Source organism: Peromyscus leucopus, chromosome 12 (assembly GCF_004664715.2).
Source record: "Peromyscus leucopus breed LL Stock chromosome 12, UCI_PerLeu_2.1, whole genome shotgun sequence".
NCBI classification, from domain to species: domain Eukaryota; kingdom Metazoa; phylum Chordata; class Mammalia; order Rodentia; family Cricetidae; genus Peromyscus; species Peromyscus leucopus.
Window position 1 is genome coordinate 63,313,343 of NC_051073.1, and position 20,952 is coordinate 63,334,294.

At 48.5% G+C, this 20,952-nt stretch overlaps 1 non-coding gene across 1 annotated transcript; it reads left to right on the top strand.

Moving 5' to 3' along the window:
• The first annotated feature begins 14,115 nt into the window (after window positions 1–14,115).
• Window positions 14,116–14,188, top strand: Trnak-cuu. The gene has a single exon. It is a non-coding gene; the product is annotated as a tRNA-Lys (tRNA).
• The last annotated feature ends 6,764 nt before the right edge of the window (window positions 14,189–20,952 follow it).

Consider the following 20,952-nt stretch of genomic DNA (forward strand, 5'->3'; position numbering starts at 1 on the left):
ATCAAAACTACACAGAAAAACCCTGTCTCAAAAAAAAAAAAAAAAAAAAAAAAAAGAGTTTTTGTGTGTGTTGCTAGAGGTCAAACCCAGGGGTCTGGGCATGCTAGACAAGCTCTTTCCCAACCAAGTTAGAGCCCAGCCCTATATACTTTTAAAAATACCATTTTTTTTTTTTTTTTTTTTTTTTTGGTTTTTTGAGACAGGGTTTCTCTGTGTAGCTTTGTGCCTTTCCTGGGACTCACTTGGTAGTCCAGGCTGGCCTCGAACTCACAGAGATCCGCCTGGCTCTGCCTCCCGAGTGCTGGGATTAAAGATGTGTGCCTGGCTAAAATACCCTTTTTTTAATTATAATAGGAAATCTGGTGCTATGCGACTGCAAGGGATTTTAGAAACTTCTGAGTAAACTTATGCACTAGTGTCTCTAAAATAAAAGGAAGTTTTCCTATTGACCAAAAAAGGAATTTCCATAACCGGCTCTCCAGATTCCAGTGTAAGAAGCTTTGCCGCTCAGTGGAGCTGGAGGGCGATGGTGGCGCTCCTGGAAGGCAGGCCCTGAGGTTTACCCACGTCTGTGTATTGCAAGCCTGTGGTCACGTGGTTTCTGCCCTTGTTCTTAGACACCCCCGCCTCTGTGTTTGCTCTGGAGTAGAGGCACACTGTGAGATCCTGAGAAACTTCTGTAGACCGCGTAAAGTCTGGGATGACGAGCAAATAACAAAATAAGACGAGAACAAGAGGCCAAGGTTCAGCTTAGCGCGGTGTGAGAAACTTCCCTGTCTCAGCTCTGAGGAAGTAAGTGTGGGAATCCCCAACAGCCCACAGAACCCGTGTAAACGACTCTCATGTGAGAAGACAATGAATACAGAAGCTATGAAACACACCGTGTCTCAACAGAGCATCATGATTCAGGACATTAGCGACCCATTGTTTCCCTTCTTCCCGCCCCCCTCCTCCACCCCAGACAGGGTTTCTCTGTGTAGTTTTGGTGTCTGTCCTGGATCTCACTCTGTAGCCCAGGCTGGCCTCGAACTCACAGAGATCCGCCTGCCTCTGCCTCCCAAGTGCTGGGATTAAAGGCGTGCGCCACCGCCACCGCCGCCTGACTTCTTTTTTTGAAACAGGGTCTTTCTGTGTAGTCCAGGCTGACCTGGAACTACCCAGGTAGCCCAGGCTAGCCTCAAACTCACCATTCTCTTGTCCCCCTCCTGTCAACTTCTTATTCAGGCCTTTACTCCTAGATAGACCCACAGTTGATAGGAGATGAAATCTTGTAACTTGAAATTGGAAGAAGAAAGCTGGATGGGAACAGAGGCAGAAGCAGGAGGATCTCTGTGAGTTCTAGGCCAGCCTGTTCTACATATCAAAGTGCAGGACAGTCAAGACTATAGAGAGAAACCCCATGTAGATAGATAGATAAATAGATGGATGGATGAATGGATGGTGGATGGATGGATGATGGATGGATGGATGGATGGATAGATAGATAGATAGATAGATAGATAGATAGATTGAAAAAAGAAAAAAGCAAGAAACAAGTTTTGTTCTTGTTTGTATAATACTTGTGCATTAGCTAGCACAGACCTATAACTAATACAGTAGGGAAGTGATGCTCTACCCCATGTCACCGCAAAGCAGCAGTATAGTGGTTTAAGGACATAAATGTGAAAGGCTGGACAGAGAAGAACATGTTTCTGAGTCTAGTGGTGTAGGTTTGTAGTCCCAACTACTTTGGAGCCAGAGTCAGGAGGATCACAAGTTCAAGGCCAGCTTGGGGAACTCCATGAGACCCTATCTCAAATTAAAAGATTAAAAGAGGGGTGTGTGTGTATGTTGGGGGGGTGGCGATCCAGTACACGAAGTGCTTGCTTTGCAAACCCGAGGACCTGAATTTGATCCTCAGAACCCATGATTTAAAAAAAAAAAAAAAAAAAAAAACCACTACTTCCTCCTCTGCCACGGCAGCCTCCGGGAAGAGAGGCAGGAGAGGAGCCTAGCCCGTGACCCACATCCAACAGCTCCGTGCCAGGAAAGGAAGTTTGTCAGCACCGAGCCCTCCACCCCCTACCTGAGCCGAATCACGTTGCATGTGGAACGATTTCTCTGTCCCTGTAACCTTGACCAGAGGCTGGCCCTGGAGAGAGCCCTACAGTATTTCATGGAGCCCAGAACAGTGTGCCTGCTGATCCAAAGAAAGTTTCTGGCCGGTGCAGCTGGCAGAGACACTGCTACTGTTGCCCAGTGCATCCTGCAGGAGCCCCAACAGGTGCTGGCCTGATCCCCGGGCTGGGGTCGAATGCCTTTGGTATTGATTTCACCCGGAGTCCTGCGTTGAGACAGCATTTTTTTTTTTTTCATAGGCTATCGGGCTTTGCCTTGTCTGAAGCTGTGGGTCTCTTTGTTTGATGGTTTTCTTAATCTCCTTTGCCATGTGACAGAAATTGCAGCTGGAAATGTTGCCGTTTCCTGGTAACCACAGATGTAGTTCTGTGTACCCAGTTGTGGCCCCAAACTGCAGAGTTAGTGTCATGGAAACGTACATTATTTCCCAAATCATTTCGTCACATAAGGAAACATCAGTTTTTGCTGTGCTTTATACTTGTCTGACTTTGGACCCTTACAAAGAAGACGGCACATTCAGCAAAGGCTGTCCAGGGCAGAGGGAGGTGTGGCAGTTACCTCATGAGTGGCCTTTAATCCCAGTCAGTGCTCCAGAGGCAGAGGCAGGTGAATCTCTGTGAGTTCAAGACCAGCCTGGCCTACATGGGCGCTGCAGACCAACCAGGGCTACAAAGGTAAGATCCCATCTCAAAACAAACAAACCAACAACTCATTAGACCCCCAACACTTTTCCATACCAAAACCAGAAACTTAACTCCAAACAGGACTGGATCGTGACATTTCCCCAAATTACAGGTGTGTTCTTTTTTTTTTTTTTAAGATTTATTTGTTTATTGTGTATACAGAAGAGGGTACCAGATCTCTTTACAGATGGTTGTGAGCCACCATGTGGTTGCTGGGAATTGAACTCAGGACCTCTGGAAGAGCAGTCAGTGCTCTTAACCTCTGAGCCATCTCTCCAACCCCCTACAGGTGTGTTCTTAAGCTGTCTTTTCTTTTGTAACCTCACTATCAAGTAAAATTAAAAAATAGAAAGTAGGGGATTAGCACCCCCACCCCCCCACTCCCCCACCCCAAGAAAAAGAATATTGATGAGGAGGCTAAAATCAATCCAAAATATTCAGGTCCAGATCAGGTGAGAAAGCCCAGGACTCTGGGTGGAGGATCCCTCCCAGGGAAGGAATGGCTCAGATTCCCTGCCTGGCGGAAATATAGAACCAAGAGGCTTCTGTTAAAGAATCAGTCAGCCTTGCCACACCACAAATAAGCCTGTTCTTAACTGATCCAGTGTCTGAACTGACCAAGTATCTTCAGTTTTTATTTCAAAAGTATAATCTCCATCATCATCATCATCTTACTATTATTGTTGTTGTTTTATTATGTCAATGCGTGTTTTGCCTATTGTATATGCACCATGTGTGTGCAGTGCCCACAAAGGCCAGAAGAGGGTGTCAGATGCCCTGGAACTGAAGTTACCGATGGTTGTTAGCGGCCATGTGGCTGCTATAGCATCCGGTGTTCTTAACCTCTGGGCCGTCTCTCCAGCCTCTCCACGTCCCTTAACGCTAGGGCTTTGGGGAGATTTGTTTGCTTGAGTCATGAGATTTTAGGGGAAGGAAGTTTGGTCCCTCTCCAAAACACTAAACAGGGTGGATTATTTACATTGCCCAGGTAACTTTCACCCAAAGGACACAGGCCGTGCAGCCCTGGTGCCCCACAGGACATGGCTAGGAACATGGTACCCAGGGCTGAGAACATACTGTCCCACGCTCACAGTCAGAGAATTGGGCAGCAAATCCTAGAGTGGCGGCCCCTCTGGAGCTGCCGAATGATGGATGGTTGGACATGGGGCTGCAGCTGAGACCACCGGAAGCCCAGAGCTCAAGCTCGTGCAAGTAACCTTTTGCCTTGCACCCTCACGTTGGCTCTCTGCCTAAAACAGGCACCTGGTCAGAGAAAGAACTAGACACACTCAAGGGAGACAGTATCAGAATGGGATCCCTTAGGCTGACATCTCACCAGAAGCCAGCCTGGCCGTCAAATCAGGAACACCCACATTCCCCAAATCCACGTGGCCAATGGCTGCAGGCTTCCATGAGAGGAAGTCAATTCAAGGAAGCCCCGGCTGCTACCTTTCTTCCTGTCCGCCATTGCTAACCTTCTCTTTCATGTACGGCCTTCAAGCCACACAAACAAAGCTTTCTGTGCCAAGGGAAAATTCACTGTGTCAGGAAAACACATTGCAACATCTTTTCATGATTGCTTTGTCTCTTTACTCTGGGTTTTTATTTATCTTTCTGCCATGTGATTTAAGTAGGACACGAAGAATAATCCACAGAGACCTGGGCTTGAGGCTCAAATAACTGGGATTAAAACAAACCCTAAGTCATGCCCCAAATATCTAGTGGTCAACAGGTGATAGACACATTTATATGCTGCCGTTGGTTGGGGAAGTACAGGCCAAACCTGGAACTCAGATCCAAGTATTTGTAAGACCTAGTGATACACATGCCTGTAGTTCTAGCTACTTGGGAGCTGAGGCAGGAGGATTTCTCGAGTCGAGAAATCTTAGATCAGCCTTGAAAACTAGAGAGATCTCAAAAAAGAAAAAGGGGAAGGAAGGGAGAGAGAAGAAAAACAACTCTGTGACATTATTCCTGGTGTTTTCCCTGGTGAGCTCTTGCCTGAAGGGTGAATTTGTGATTCCCACAGAACATCAGTGAAAACTACATCTTTGTGTGGTGGTGCACACCTTTAAACCCAGCACTCTGGAGGCAGAGGCAGGATGATTTCTCTGAGTTTGATGCCAGCCTGGTCTACATAGTATACTCCAGGACAGCTAGTACTACCTAGAGAGACCTTGTCTCTAGATAAAACAAAACTACATCTCCTTTTAATTCTTCAATTGTGTGTATAATATAATATCTGTATATTTCAATGTATTAAAAAAATATGGAGCCACATTCAATTTTTTTAGAAGAAACTAGAGCCAGGCAATGGTGGCACATGCCTTTAACCCCAGCACTCAGGAGGCAGAGGGAGGTAGATATCTGAGCTTGAGGCTAGCCTGGTCTACACAGAGAAACCCTGTCTCAAAACAAACAAACAAAATAAATGAATGAGTAAATAAATAAAAATAAACCAGGACCTAGAGAGATGGTTTAGTGGTTAAAAGCACTGTCTGATCTTCCAGAGGACCAGGGTTTAATTCCCAGCACCCACATGGTGACTCATAATTGTAACTCCATTCCATGGGGCTCTGACACCCGATTCTCGCCACCAAGGGCACAAGACATACATGTAGTGCACAGACATGTATGCAGGCAAAAACCATGTAAATACACATGAAAATACTGTTTCTTTTAAAACCAGTGAGATTAACTTTAATGCAGTGATTATTTTATCCAATATGTCCAAAATATTACCACTCCAACAGACAATTAACACAAAATCAATTGGTATTTTCATTCCTATTTATTTATTGGTGCCTTTCCTGGAACTCACTTGGTAGCCCAGGCTGGCCTCAAACTTGGAATCCCAGTGCTGGGATTAAAAGCGTGTGCCACCACCACCTCTTGGCTGTTGCTCATTTTTTGTATGAAGCCCTTATAATGTGCTATGTTTTTTCTACTCTGAGAACAACTCAAATCTTTGCTGGCACTTTTCGAGGTTCTTCTGGTTTAGTAGAAGTTTAGAGCGTCAAGTCTGAATTTCCCAGCTTGACCTTCCAGACCTTTCTTTCCAACTGACCCAGGCATGCTTATCCTAAGCAGAGAGGCCATTGAGAGCTTCTCTCTCTTTCCATCTGGTTCCATGAGAGCTCAGAGATGTCAAGGGACTTGTTTAAGTCACAGGAATATTAGCGGCAACTCGGAGACCTCCCCGAACTTCTTCTAGAGCACACGGGGCCCATTGACGCTGGTAAGTCCTGTCACTTAGAAAAACATGTCAGCGGGGAGAATTATCAGGAACAAACGGATGGTCCCTCCCCTGGTTCACTGAGGGATTAGCCAATCCCAGCTTCTCGGTACTGGGTGCTGAGGGTTACTTACCCACAGCCAGCCCCATGACCGGCTCTGGTGGGGGAGCTGAACTTCCGGGGAACCTGCTGGCTGTAAACCACAGGGATTTGGAAAGGATCACATGGAGTGCGAAGCTGAGCCCCTCCCCCAAGATGTACCAGTTCTGTGTCTTTGGTCACCTAGGACAAGGCCAGGGGCTTCTGTGTGCCTATTCTGTCAGACCAAACAAGAGACAGAGAAGTGGAATGACAGACGGTCCTGTGGAGAGCACTCCTTGGGAAGACAGGCCACAGGAGGACAGAGGGGTCTGGCTGGCTGCAACCCTGGTGGCCTGTTCCAGAGTCCCCGAGACTTTCCATTGGCCAGAATCCCCGCCAGGGATCTTGCTAGAGTAAAGATTCTGCTTTAGTTGGTTTGGGCAGGGCCTCGATTTGCTTCCTAGCCATCTCCCATGTGACAGCTACTCCTGGCCTAGGGACCATATTTATGAGCAAGAGTGTATCTACCCAAAGGAGCCTACCAGTGAGGCTGGGGATGGATGGGTTGTTTCTACCCAAGATGGCTGGGATGACGGTGATAGCTGCCACTATTCTGTGCCTGGGACACTCACTCGTGTGTGTGTGTGTGTGTGTGTGTGTGTGTGTGTGTGTGTGTGTGTGTGTGTGTGGTGTGTGCGTGTGTGCTAGAGAGGAAAGCCAGGGCCTGCCCATACTAGGCAAGCATTTAATCATCACAAGAGCCCCGGGAACAAGTGACTACTGTCACTCTGTTTACAAATGAGAAATCCAGAGCCCAGAAGGCTCTGGAGACTCTCCCAAGCACGTAAGTGATGAAGCTGGGATTTGAATCCAGGCCATCCTGGGAGACTGAGGCTGGAGTGTGTCATCTTGGCTCAGTGGTAACACATCTATAAAATTCTTACTGTGAAAATCCTTTCAAACTACGGTGAGCTCCCCTCACCTCTGTGGCCCCATAAAATATCCCTTACTTCCAACAACTTCAAAGCTGGCCTGTATTTATTTATTCTCAATTAAGGTTTAGTCTCTCGTGGATTCTGGAAAGAGGGTCACAAGGCATTAAGTATTTGAGGAATTTTATCTCTAACTTCCTCACTCTGGGGGACAGGCCCTAGTGATGAGCTTCAAACGCTTGGCTCATTTTTTTCTCTGGAGGTTGTGTTATCCAGGTAGGCCCAGGCAGTTTTTGTTTTGTTTTGTTCTGTTTGATGGTGAGTGTCTGTGGTTCTGGAAGGAGCTGTGGGTGGGGGGGGTGGGGGGGGGGGGGGGTGGGGGGTGTTTGTTGAGCAAGTCTTGCCACTGATTCAGATTTCCTTTTTTTTTTTCATCCTGGTCATCCCCCATCCCCCTAAACACAGGCACAGACACAGACACACACATAGACACACACACACACACACACACACATACACACACACATACACACACAGAGACACACACAGACACACACACACAGACATACACAGATACACACATACAGACACACACACACAGACACACACACAGACATACATAACACACACACACACACACACACACACACACACACACACAGACACACACGTCCTCAACACTCACCTTTCCTCTGTGGCTCAATCTGTAGCTTGAGTTTTCCTGCCTTGCCCACAGTCAGGACAAATCTCTGCCACCCGCCAGTCCCACAGCCGCTCAGACCCAACCAAGTAAACACAGAGACTTATTTTGCTTACAAACTGTATGGCCGTGGCAGGCTTCTTGCTAACTGTTCCTTTATCCTAAATTAATCCATTTCCATAAATCTATATCTTGCCATTCCATATATCTATACCTTGCCACGTGGCTTGTGGCTCCCGGCACCTTCACATGCTTCTTGTCATGGCGGCGGCTGCAGTGTCTCTGGTCATGGCGGCGGCTGCAGCCTCTCTGGTCATGGTGGCGGCTGCAGCCTCTCCGGTCATTGCGACGGCTGCAGCAGCGTCTCTTTCTGCCTTTGTCCTTTTATTTCTCCTCTCTGCTAGTCCCACCTATCTTTCCTGCCTAGCCACGGCCGATCAGGTTTTATTTATTAACCAATCAGAACAACTTGACATACAGACCATCCCCCAGCACAGCCAAGTGCAGACCATCTCAAACACCTGCACTCAGGCCCATGGTCCTAATCATCCTCTATACGGACCTGCTGGGTAACGCCACAAGGAATCCAAGAAGGGCTCCCACAGGACATACAAATCATCCCACAGCACTTCCCCTTTTCTTTTTTTTAAAAAGGAAGGTTTTAACTTTTACACATCTCCAAAGCCAGCTTGGTATATTTGGGAATTTGGGCGTAGCTTCTCTTAACTACTTCCTGCTGGAGGGGGGCGCTGTATCTTATGGGGACGCAAAGAATATTTAAGGATCATGGAGTAGTCCGTGAGGCTGTATCGTCTGAGCCAGTTGCCTTGAAACAATTCTGGATGTTGAATCATCTGGGCCATGGTGTCATCAGAGACCTTCAGGGGGTCTTGGCTGGTCAAACCTGATGTATCTTAATCTGGAACAAATCCATAGCCTCTGGCTTTCTGTGAAAACAAAAGCAGAGTCTCCTTTCCAAAGTAACACATCATTATATCCAAATTTTAAAGTCAAGATATCTTTAATATATACATATTGGTTTAACTCAACATCTTTTACGATCAAATGTTTTTCTGCAGTTAAAAATCCCAAAGACAATATAATCCAAACTCTCTGTGTGATATCCATCTTTACATGGCTTATTTTTTATATTACTTTTACTTTCTCTTTAAAGACTTTATTTTTTAAAACTTTCTATTTCTTTATATAACTGTCTATGTTCCTTTTCCTCTCTCTTCCAAGCCTATGTACATTTTTACTCACATTGTAAAGCATTTAACGTCTTGTTCCATCTGAATCTGTCTTATTGCAAACTTATTGCTTTAAACTGTAGCCTTCTAAGCCTGAAACAGCTCTGTGGCTGCTGGCTCCGACCCCTTCAGCTTCCCAACATGGCGGTGGTACGTTTTCCACCAGCTCTGGGAGCCATCGTGGGTCTGTGCTTTTATCCAAGCAGCGTGTAGCCCAGAAACCTTTTTTGTTTTGTAACTAGCAAAGGCTAAATCCACCACGCAGCTTAATGTGCCACTTGCAGAGGCCTCATTCCCGCCATACTGCAGGTCGAGCACACACGCCAGGAACCCGCCAGTAACTCAAACCGGCGGCTGCTGCTCATTTGAGAGAGAGAATTAGGAACTGTGGGGCGTTTACCGACGTCACCGTTCCTGGAGAACTTACCGACGTCACCGCTCCGTGTGTTGAGTTCTGAATCCTCTTTACCACCACACGAGGATTCTTCTCAGATCACACTTTATTGGAGCGCCTCTTGGTTAAGGGACTTTGTCTTTAGTATTTTTTTTTCATAACACCGGCCTTTATCCCTGTTCATTTGTCCTTTTTCTTTAGTCCCTTTTTTTTTCTTCCCTTTTTTTCTTTAGCCCTTTTTTTCTTTAGCCCCACGTTCGGGTACAAACTCTTGCCCCACGTTGGGCGCCATTTGTAGCTTGAGTTTTCCTGCCTTGCCCACAGTCAGGACAAATCTCTGCCACCCGCCAGTCCCACAGCCGCTCAGACCCAACCAAGTAAACACAGAGACTTATTTTGCTTACAAACTGTATGGCCGTGGCAGGCTTCTTGCTAACTGTTCCTTTATCCTAAATTAATCCATTTCCATAAATCTATATCTTGCCATTCCATATATCTATACCTTGCCACGTGGCTTGTGGCTCCCGGCACCTTCACATGCTTCTTGTCGTGGCGGCGGCTGCAGTGTCTCTGGTCATGGCGGCGGCTGCAGTGTCTCTGGTCATGGCGGCGGCTGCAGCCTCTCTGGTCATGGCGGCGGCTGCAGCGTCTCCTTCTGCCTTTCTGTCCTTTTATTTCTCCTCTCTGCTAGTCCCACCTATCTTTCCTGCCTAGCCACGGCCGATCAGGTTTTATTTATTAACCAATCAGAACAACTTGACATACAGACCATCCCCCAGCACAGCCAAGTGCAGACACCTCAAACACCTGCACTCAGGCCCATGGTCCTAATCATCCTCTATACAGACCTGCTGGGTAACGCCACAAGGAATCCAAGAAGGGCTCCCACAGGACATACAAATCATCCCACAGCATCAATCATCTGTTTTTTTGCTTATTTTTTATTTTTTGGTTGTGTGCCTGTATATTTGTATATGTGTACAAGTTCTATGTATATGAGCGAACACACACAAACATGTGTGTGCATGTGTGTGGAGGTCAGAGAACAACCTGGGGTGTGTCACTCCTCAGATTGTCATGGGGCAAGGACCCCAAGGACCACTAGACCAAACTAGAGGGTTTTGGGGTGTCTTTCTTAAGATTGGCAGTTAGCTGGGGCGTTTAGACCTCAAGTCCCTGAGATAAGGCTGGGTAATTTTCTAAGGGACTTTCTCACGGTGGGGTGTGTGTGATGGGATGGGGGTCAGGAGGGGGTCAGCTCTGAGTCAGACCTTGGATGGCTGCTGTGGGGACAAGATGGAGGAACCTTGGTGGTCCTGCTACATTCCCCACTGGTCTTCAGAAAATTCGTCAAATTGTGGACTCACAGTGCTCTCTAAAAGGGTGTAGCTAGCCCTAAGGATCATTGTCTTGACCGAATTAACCCTTTGTTTTATGTAATTGGGCACAGAGTTTAAGATGCAAGGTCCTACATTAATTCAATAAGAATGAGAATTAGAGGCCCAGCCAGTGCTGATAGCAGAGTAGTTAGTCAGGGAGGGGGGGAGGGTTGTGGGGGAGTGTGAACAGAGACTGGTACCAGTGATCTGCTTTACATCTTTGTTTTTTTCCTCTTTGAGAGTCTTTTCCTTTTTTTTTTTTTTTTTTGGTTCTTCGAGACAGGTTTTCTCTGTGTAGCTTTGGAGCCTTTCCTGGAACTTGCTTTGGAGACCAGGCTGGCCTCGAACTCACAGAGATCTGCCTGCCTCTGCCTCCCAAGTGCTGGGATTAAAGGCGTGCGCCGCCGCCGCCGCCGCCGCCGCCGCCGCCGCCGCCGCCGCCACCGCCACCACCATGGCAAGATTTTCTTTATTATTCTTCATCCATTAGCATAGAAATATCAGGTTGCCAGGCAGTGGTGGCGCAGGCCTTTAATCCCAGCACTCAGGAGGCAGAGCCAGGAGCAGCTCTGTGAATTCAGGCCAGCCTGGTCTACAGAGTGAGATGAGATCCAGGACAGGCACCAAAACTACAAACCCTGTCTCGAAAAACCAAAACAAGTGCTGGAATTAAAGGCATGAACCACTACCATCTGGTTCTGCAGGGATCCTTTAAAGGCAAACAAAAACCATATCCTGGTTGGCAGATGCAAGAGGAAGTAGAGCAAGTAAGCAGTTTAACAGAAACAAAAATCATCAGTCAGCTGGGCATCTCAACCTCAGGTCCCTGGGACAAGGCTGGGTAGTTTTTTGTTTTTTGTTTTTTGTTTTTTTTTTGGTTTTTCAAGACAGGGTTTCTCTGTGTAGCTTTGCGCCTTTCCTGGATCTCGCTTTGCAGACCAGGCTGGCCTCGAACTCACAGAGATCCGCCTGGCTCTGCCTCCCGAGTGCTGGGATTAAAGGTGTGTGTCGCCGCCTGGCAGGTTGGGTAGTTTTTAAAGGGCTTTTCCATAAGAGAGAAGTGTAAGGTTGTGTGTGTCATCTTTGAGTCAGACCTTAGATGGCTGCAACAAGGGACAAGATGAAGGACCTTGGCCCCATCACAAGATCTCATTCATCTTGTGGAAAACAAAGTAAAGCAAGAACTTTTAATTACATTTATTTGTTTGTGTGTTGCAAGAATGGGATGACCCACGTCTCCCACCTCAGGAGTGGAAGTCAGAGAACACTGTGCAAGCATTGGCTCTGTCTTCCACCATGAGGGCTCCAGGGGTCAAACTCAGGCAGTACATCTGGGCAGCAAGTGCCTTTACCTGCTGAGATGTCCTGTCTCCTCTACCCTCCCACATACCTTGTTTTTTTTTGTTGTTGTTGTTGTTGTTTGTTTGGTTTGGTTTTTTTGAGACAGGGTTTCTCTGTGTAGCTTTGGTGCCTGTCCTGGATCTCGCTCTGTAGACCAGACTGGCCTTGAACTCACAGAGATCCGCCTGCCTCTGCCTCCGGAGTGCTGGGATTGAAGGCGTGCACCACCACCCCCAGCTCATACCTTGTTTCTTTAGACAGGATTCTGCTGTGGGATGATCTTTCTGTATGCTGTGAATATGTGTTGCTACCATTGGTTAATAAAGAAGCTGCTTCGGCTTATGGTAAGACAGGTTATAGCCAGGCGGGAAATCCAAGAGAGATACGGGAAGAAGAGAGGCAGAGTCGACACAGACATTGAGAGCCGCCAGAGGAACAAGATGTAATGGAACACAGGTAAAGCCACAAGACACGTGGTGATAAATAGATTAATAGAAATGGGTTAATTTAAGATGAAAGATATGGCTAGCTATACACCTTAGCCATAGACCAAACAGTTTGTAATTAACATAAGCCTCTGTGTGTTTATTTGGGTCTTGGCGGCTGTGGGACACAGGAAAACTCCCCATTACAGGGTTCTCATTACCCTGGAACTCACAAAATAGGCTGGGCTGGCAGACTGGCCAGACCTCTTCATCTCTAGGACTTCAAGTGCTGCCTGCTTTATGTGGGATCTGGGTTCTAATGCATGTCCTGCTTGTAAAACAAGCACTGTCTGCTGACCTCTCCCTCCAGCCTAATACATGTGGCTTACTTTTTTTTTTTTTTTTTTTTTAGTCTTGGGCATGATAGACAAGTGCTTTACCACTAAGCCCCGCCCCCTCACCTGGAAATCTGTAACCTGTGTGACTTCTCCCAGTCTGGCCTCTCTCCCTTTTGCTGCACCTTCCTCATTGGCTCCCTACTTCCCACACAACCCAGGAGAGGCCCAGGCCCTTCTGTCCTCCTTGAGTGCTCAGATCTGTCTCCTCTCAGCTCTGACCCGCACCCTCCCTCTGCTCTCCACACCCTTTTCACCTTCTCTGCCCTTGCTGGGATGCTCTTCTCCCTTTGCCTGCCTAGCAAGCACCAAAGAGATCTGCTCTGCTCAGGAGCCTGCTGAGGTGACTTTGATGATCCGTGGGGAAAGCAGGCCATGCTCTGGGCTTGCCCTGTCTCTGGTGCTGCTTGCTCATGGTCATGGTCATGGTCATGCTCTGCTGTGTCATCTTATCACCCCGAGGCTTTCGGGAACAAGTGACCCGTTGCCTAATAGTGGCTTAAACAATAGGAACATTGAATTGTCAGGCAATTGGCAGTGGACTCTTGAGGGTTAGTTTAACAGCTCAACTGTGTCACCAAGGACTTAGGTCCTTCCTCCTTATGTCATCCTTAATGTGTTGAGTGCACCTTGTTATGACCGCAAGGCAGTGGCTCTAGCTCCTTGCTCTCTCTCTCTCTCTCTCTCTCTCTCTCTCTCTCTCTCTCTCTCTCTCTCTCTCTCTGTGTGTGTGTGTGTGTTGGGTGCCCTTGACTGTTCATGTGGCCAGAGGTTGACTTCTTCAGAGTATCTTTCTTCATTGATTTCTGTCTTGGTCACTGTTCCATTGCTGTGAAGAGACAGCATGACCAAGACAACTCTTATAAAAAGGAAGCATTTAATTGGGGGCTGGCTTACAGTTTCAGAGATTTAGTCTAGTATCATCATGGTGGGGATCACTGGGGCATGCAGGCAGGTGCTGGAGCAGTAGCTGAGAGCTACATCCTGATCTGTAGGCAGGGAAGCAGAGAGAGAGGGGAGGGGGCTGGCATGGACTTTTGAAACCTCAAAGCCCAGCCCACATACTCCCTCAAACAAGGCGCCAAGTTCCCCCTCAGTGGCCGAGCAGGGGACCCTGAAGCTTGGGAGCGCCGGGCTGCGCCGGGGATGTAGTGGGGCCGGGCGGGCAGGACCGAGCGGTGGCCCGGCTAGCTCAGTCGGTAGAGCATGGGACTCTTAATCCCAGGGTTGTGGGTTCGTGCCCCACGTTGGGCGCCAGATATTGGAGAAATTATTTTGGCCACTCCACGTAGTTAAAAGGATATTTATTTAATGGCGTAACTCACAAATTAAGTGAAAGGTAGGTCGTAGGGTCTGGGGAAGGTGTATCGCAGTCCAGCGGTGTTCTCTGGAGCTCTGCACAGTCCACCTTCACCGTTCAGTGTCCTGGCACAGAGAGAGTGCACAGAGAGAGCGCTGGCCCATCCAGCTCTTAGGTCTCCAGGCGCCTCCCCTGGTCCCGCTCTTAGGCGTAACAGTTGCCAGAGTCTCAATGGGGGTTGGAACTTCCAGATTAAAAAAAAAAAAAAAAGTTAGCTGGAATGGCTACCCATTACACCACACTTCCTAATCCTTATAATCCTTTCAAAGAGTTCCACTCCCTGGTGACTAAGCATTCAAATACGGGAGCCTATGGGGGCCATTCTCATTCAGACCACCACAGTCTCCACCTCTACTATTTTTGTTTGTTTTTGAGACCAAGTCTCTCAATGAACCTGGAGTTAGCTAGCGTTTTTTTGTTGTTGTTGTTTGTTTGTTTGTGTTTGTTTGTTTTGTTTTGCCTAGGCTGGCTGACCAGCGAGTCCATCTCTGCTACACCTGGCTTTTTCAAGTAGGTTCTGGGGAACCAAACCCAGGTCCTCATGATTACACTTCCAGCACTTTACTACTGAGCCATCTCCCAGCCTGTGGTTCCAGCTTAGAACCGCACACACTTTCCCTTCTGTATCCATGGAGGAAAGGGGCGTTGCCTTTACTCAGGACAGTCTCTTTTTCAAAAAGGAAAGTCTTCCTTTTTCCTTTTAGGAAAGTGTCAGCAGATGTGAATCACCACCCGAGGCTAGGTGAACGCACAGCTGTCAGTGTTCTGTCCAGAGATGAGAGGGAATGAACTTTATGAAGGTATCTCCTTTCGGTTGCCTCTACTACCTTGCTGGATCAGCAGCATTGACACCAGCTAGGAACTTGCTAGAATGTAGCACCAGGCCTTATCCTGCCCTTCAGGAATCAGGTAAGATCTCCAGGTAATTCATATGCAGTGGAAGTCTGAAAGGGCTGTCTTAAGAAGGAAGCCCAAAGCTGGGCGGTGGTGGTGCACATCTTTAATCCCAGTACTCAAGAGGCAGAGGCAGGTGGATCGCTGTGAGTTCGAGGCCAGGTTGGGCTACAGAGTGAGTTCCAGGACAGACTCCAAAGCTACACAGAGAAATCCTATCTCAAAAAACAAACAAACAAACAACAAAAAAAGAAGGAAGCCCAAATATCCTAAAGGCACACACCTTTAATCCCAGCACTGGGGAGACAGAGGCAGGGGATCTCAGTGTGAAAACAGCCTGGTCTACACAGTGACTTCCAGGTCCAGGCCATCCAGGGCTACACAGTGAGACCACGCGTCTCAAAAGAAAAGGGAGAGGAGCTGGGGTCAGGTTCAGGGAGCAGCACTTTCACGGGGACTTAAAACACAGTTTAGGAGGGAGGGGCAAAGAGCATGACAGCAGCTCTGTGGAAAGGAGCATCTCTGCAGAGAAGAAACAGGAAAGCGTGGCCTATCTACTGGCTCTCACCACCATCTCCCACCCATCAAAGACTGAGCCACCAAAGTGAACCTGCCATACTGTGCCCTGTTTGAAGCCAAATCTTATGTCTTGCGGTGGGGTACTTTACCAGTGTCTGAAAGACCAGGGAGCCAGAACCTGTAGGCCTGGGCAGCATCTGCCAGTGAAGGCAGAAAGGAGGCCCCGCGGAGACCAGCTCAGCCAGGGCCAACAGCTGCCCTGTGGGGAGATGGGAGGTTGCATGTGCTGCTTCGTAAGTGCTCCAGGTGCAGCCTGGGAAACGGGGGAGCTGCGTCCAGCGCAGCCCCCATGGCTCCTGTTCCTAGAAAGAGGCTATATATTTTAATAATCTCCAGCATATAGTAGGCTCTCGACAGTGCTGCTTAGGAGATGATGCTATAGGTTTGATTTGGTTTTTGTTATCGGGAATCAAATCCAGGGCCTCACACGTATCATCAGGTGAAATGCATGTTGGGAGCGGGGCTCTGAAGAGGAATTACAGGAGTGTGTTCCCTGACCCCAGCGGTGGGATTCAGTACTACAGGAGCAGGTGGTTAGCATTGGTTTTAGCATTGGTGATTAGACTGGGTTTTGCCTCTTTCACACATACCTGCCTGCCTCCTGCTTTCCACCACGAAGTAGTATGATCCCCTTGCAATGTCCACTTATGGGTTTCCTATCCCCAAACCATGAGGGACATTTTGCATCCTCCAGCATCCCCCACCCCCATACTGTTTTTGCTTGGTTGGTTGGTTTTTGCTTCTAATGGTCTTGTTGAACTTTTGATTCTCTTCCTTACTCCCCTAAGTGCTGGGGTCACAGGCCTGTACCACCACATCCTGCCTGACCTCTTGCCCATAAGCTGCCAGTCCCCGACACTCGGTTACAGCAATGGAAGATGGGGTAAGTGAGTGTGTATAAATTCACACATTTGTTCTGGCTTTTTTCCTTACCTTGGGTGCCCATGCGTCCACTCTGCCAGTGTCCACATTTTAACTACTTGAAATGGCTGGGCACCCTTCAATGGTCACACTCAAGTGCTGACCTGGTTAAGCACCTGAGATCAAAGGCTTCTTTTTAGGGCCAGTCATGGTGGCCCAAGCCTGTAGATCCCAGTATTTGGGAGGCTGAGACAGGAGGATCTCAAGTTTGAGGTCAACCTAGGTAACACATTGTCTCAAAACAAAGCAAAACCCCTCTGTTGTCCTTAACAAAACAACAGAATTCCCACCAGAGTTGGAAGTCATGAAAGGCTTGAGCCGTCTAGACGTTTACTCACTTTTGAGTGGTTCCGCTGTTCGTGTGGCTTTTATGGTGAGCCACCTCAAACACTTTTTTGGAAGTGGGTGTGGTATAAATAATAAATAAATGAGTGAATATCTGGAAGTATGGCTGTTCTTGCTTGGTCTCGGAGGGCTGTGATTACGTCTGTGATAAGCCCCTCTGGCTCCCAATAAACAGGATGGCCTCGGCCAAGCTCTAAAGCTGCAGTCCTTGTGAGGGAGAGGGAGGTTCTGGGTAAGTCTGGGACTTAATATTGCTTTTTGCACAGCTTGGGTGCATAGAGTGAATTCTGCTGAGGAAAAGTGTCTGGGGTCTCATTATTGCCATCATGGCAACTGCCTGGGTGATGGAAAGATACTTCTGTCTGTACCCCAGTATCCCCAAGTGTATGGCAAAAGATTTGGGTTCAATGACTCCTAAGAGACCTTCAAATGTGACTGGTGTGTGTTTTGGGGTTTGCTTATTTGTTCGCTTTGATTTTTTGAGACAGGGTTTCTCTGTGTAATCCTGGCTGTCCTGGAACTCACTCTGTAGACCAGGCTGGCCTCGAACTCACAGAGATCAGCCTGCCTCTGCCTCCCAAATGCTGGGACTAAAGGTGTGCGCCACCACCGCCCATGTTTTGAGGTTTATAACGTGCTTCCCAAGGGAAGTGGAGCTGCCTACTGGGGGTGGGACACAAGCGAGGGCATCCTGCCCACTTCTGTGGTCAATCCTGTGTGGCTCTTGGCCCTTCTGAAGGAGTGGAGTCCACCTCCATGCGCGCGCCTGCTTTGTAGTATTGTTTTCCCAGTAGTGGGGGATCGAGCCCAAGGCCTTGCCCATGCTGAGCACCTCAGAGCTGCACCCTCAGCCTGGAGTTCACACCCCTGGGGTTCCTCTTTTCTTGGCACATCATTTGTCAACAGGCAATCCCCGACACTTTGGTGTTCAGCTTAGGGCACCATATCCTCCGTGTCCTGTGTGAATTCAGTGGCCGGGCCCCTATTCTCCTGTCAACCAGAACAGAAAGAGAAGGGGGAGGGCAGAAAGGGGTGCCGGCATTGTGGGAATCCCTCCAGTGCGAGAGGCATCTGAAGGGACCCCTGCCTGAAAGAGGCACGGGGTGTCCTTGCCATGCTTCTCTGAATTCATCTAGGAGGGTCAGGCTTGCTGAGCTGCCAGAATGGGATGTCTAACATGCAGGATTTGTCTTCACCCCAAGCCCCCTTCCCCTCACCTTGACAACGGCTGCATGACTTCTCAGAACTGAGAGCGAAGGGCTCTTCTGAACCTGTTCACCTTACCACAGTTCTCGAATGTTCCTAGCATCCTGCCTGCTGTGTACCAAGCCGTTGGCTGGGTGTTCCCTTCTTCGCCTCACTCTAGGAAGAGAGGGAAGCCTGTTTGGTTAAGGAGCAGAACAATCGGTCAGGAAAACGTCCAGCCTCACACCACAGAGGAGAACCCTTTCTGCCTGCCTTTACCTGCTGCTACCAGTCAGCAAGGGGACACTCACTTCCTCCCATTTCACAGATGAGAAAACCGAGGCGCCCCAGGGGATTCAGTTTCCATTGCTGTTGTAATGTGGTGGCACACACCTCTCACCCCAGCACTTGGGAGGCAGGTAGGAAGATCTCTATGAATTTGAGACTAGCTTGGTTCCAGACTAGCCAGGGTTACCCAGTAGGAAAGATAGATTTACAAACCTATAAACATAGCATTTAAAAACACACACACACAAACCAGGCGTGGCGGCCTTGGCCTTTAATCCCAGCACTTGGGAGGCAGAGGCAGGCATCTGTGAGTTTGAGATCAGCCTGGTCTACAGAGTGAGTTCCAGGACAGTCAGGACTGTTTCCCCCACCTCACCCATCCCTCCCCATTCACCCCTCATAGCGGGTAAGGCCTCCCTTGGGCAGTCAACACAGGCTGTTACACCAAGTTGGGGCAGGACTAAGCCCTTACCCTTGCATCAAGGCTGAGCAAGGCGTCCCACCACAGGGAATGGGCTCTAAAAAGCCAGTTCATGTACCCGGGATAGGTCCTGGTCCCATTATTGCCAGGGGCCCCACAAACAGATCAAGCCACACAGCTGTCACCCACATCCAGAGGGCCTAATTAGGTCCCATGCAGGCTCCCCAGCTGTCAGTCCAGAGTCCATGAGCTCCCACTAGCTCGGGGATCCACTAATTTCTGTCTCAAGCCTCAAGTACACAAACGTTTAATTCTTCCCGCAAAGAATTTTCTCCTACAAGCTGATTCTAAGCCAATGTCTTTCACTTGCTCATCATCCACTTGGTAACTGTTGATTATACGTCTACTTTGTGTGGGATCCCGTTCTAAACCCTTGTTATATATCAGAGAACAAACAGCCAGGGTTCCCTGACCTTCTGGGACTGGCACTCTGCTGGAGAGGAGTAGGGTAGTGAACAGCAACTCGTCCGAAGTATACTGCAAGGCGGACAACTCGGGAGTGCTGACGGAATGCTGACTGCATGTCACATGTGAGGGGCAAAGTGGACCTCGTCAAGAAAGTGATGGGGACTGGAGAGATAGCTCAGTGGTTAGATACTGCTCTTCCAAAGTACCCAAGATCAGTTCCCAACATGCATGTCAGTCTGCTCACAACTGCCTATAACTCCAGCTCCAGGGGATCCAACACCCTCTTCTAACCCCTTCGGGACACGGACACACACACACACACACACACACACACACACACACACACACACACCTAAAAATAATAAAGCTTCAAAACTTTAAGAAGCCCAACAAGGTGGTGCATGCCATTTATCCTAGCACTAGGAAGTCAGAGGCAAGTGGATCTCTGAGAGTTCCAGGACAGGCAGAGCTACGTAATAGAGAGACCCTGTCTCAAAACAGCAACAAAAATAAAGCCACACACACAAAGCAGAAAGAAGTACACACACACACACACACACACACACACACACACACACACACGCACGCACACACACACACCGCTCTCCTTTCGAGGTTTTGATCAATATTGCACTTGTACAAAGATCGTGCGTTTCCTGGAATGCTGATGCAGGGCGCAGATGGGAAGCCAATGTTCAAGGGCTGTGGCAAAACGTCTGGAGAGGAGGAGAGTCTTAGGCATTGCAGCCTTGGGCAAACAGGCGTGAGGAAGCTGGCCCTGGCCTGCGACCAGCTCTGTAGGATCAGACGGTGGTTGCCGGACTTATAGAGCCTGGACTGGTGGGTCACATGTGCCTGTTTCGGATGGCACGCCCTGGCAGCCCCAGGACGGGGGCAGAGATTGACCCTCCCTCCCTAGCATCTCCAAAGCTGAGCAAGCCTCGAACACCCAGCATCCACCTCGCTGTCGCGTTGAAAGAGCTTCCTGAGAGGCAAGCATCAGGACCATCTGGGGTTTAGACTGAGAGCCAGGCACAAGCCAAGCAAAGTGTAACAAATACCAAGTGTCACCATGAAACCTGGGTTTAGAACAAGAAAATGAAACCTTTGTATCTCCCCCACCTGGTAAGACTTTTATGCGAATGTTTTAATCCCCCCTGCCATCTAGTGAGACCTTCCTTTACACACAGGCTTGCTGCTGTAGTCTAGGAATTTAAAGTGACCCTTTTCTCCTTGGTGCAGTGAGCTATTTCCCTTCCTCCGTCATTTCCTGTGCTAACTGAATAAGACTGTTAGACTAGACCTCAGCGGATGGGAAAAGACACAGCCACTACCTGGATTAGAATGAAAACCAAATTCACTTCCTGTCTCGAGGTGTGCACCTTTTGGATCAAAAGCGAAGTTTGCAGGACTGGAGAGACACTCCGCTGTTGAGGCCAAGAACGACCCTTGCAAGGACCCCAGTTCAGTTCTCAGCACCAGAGAGTCCCACAGTCTCTTCTGGCCTCCACAGACAAGTACACTCATGTGCACATACCCACCCACAGATACATGGGC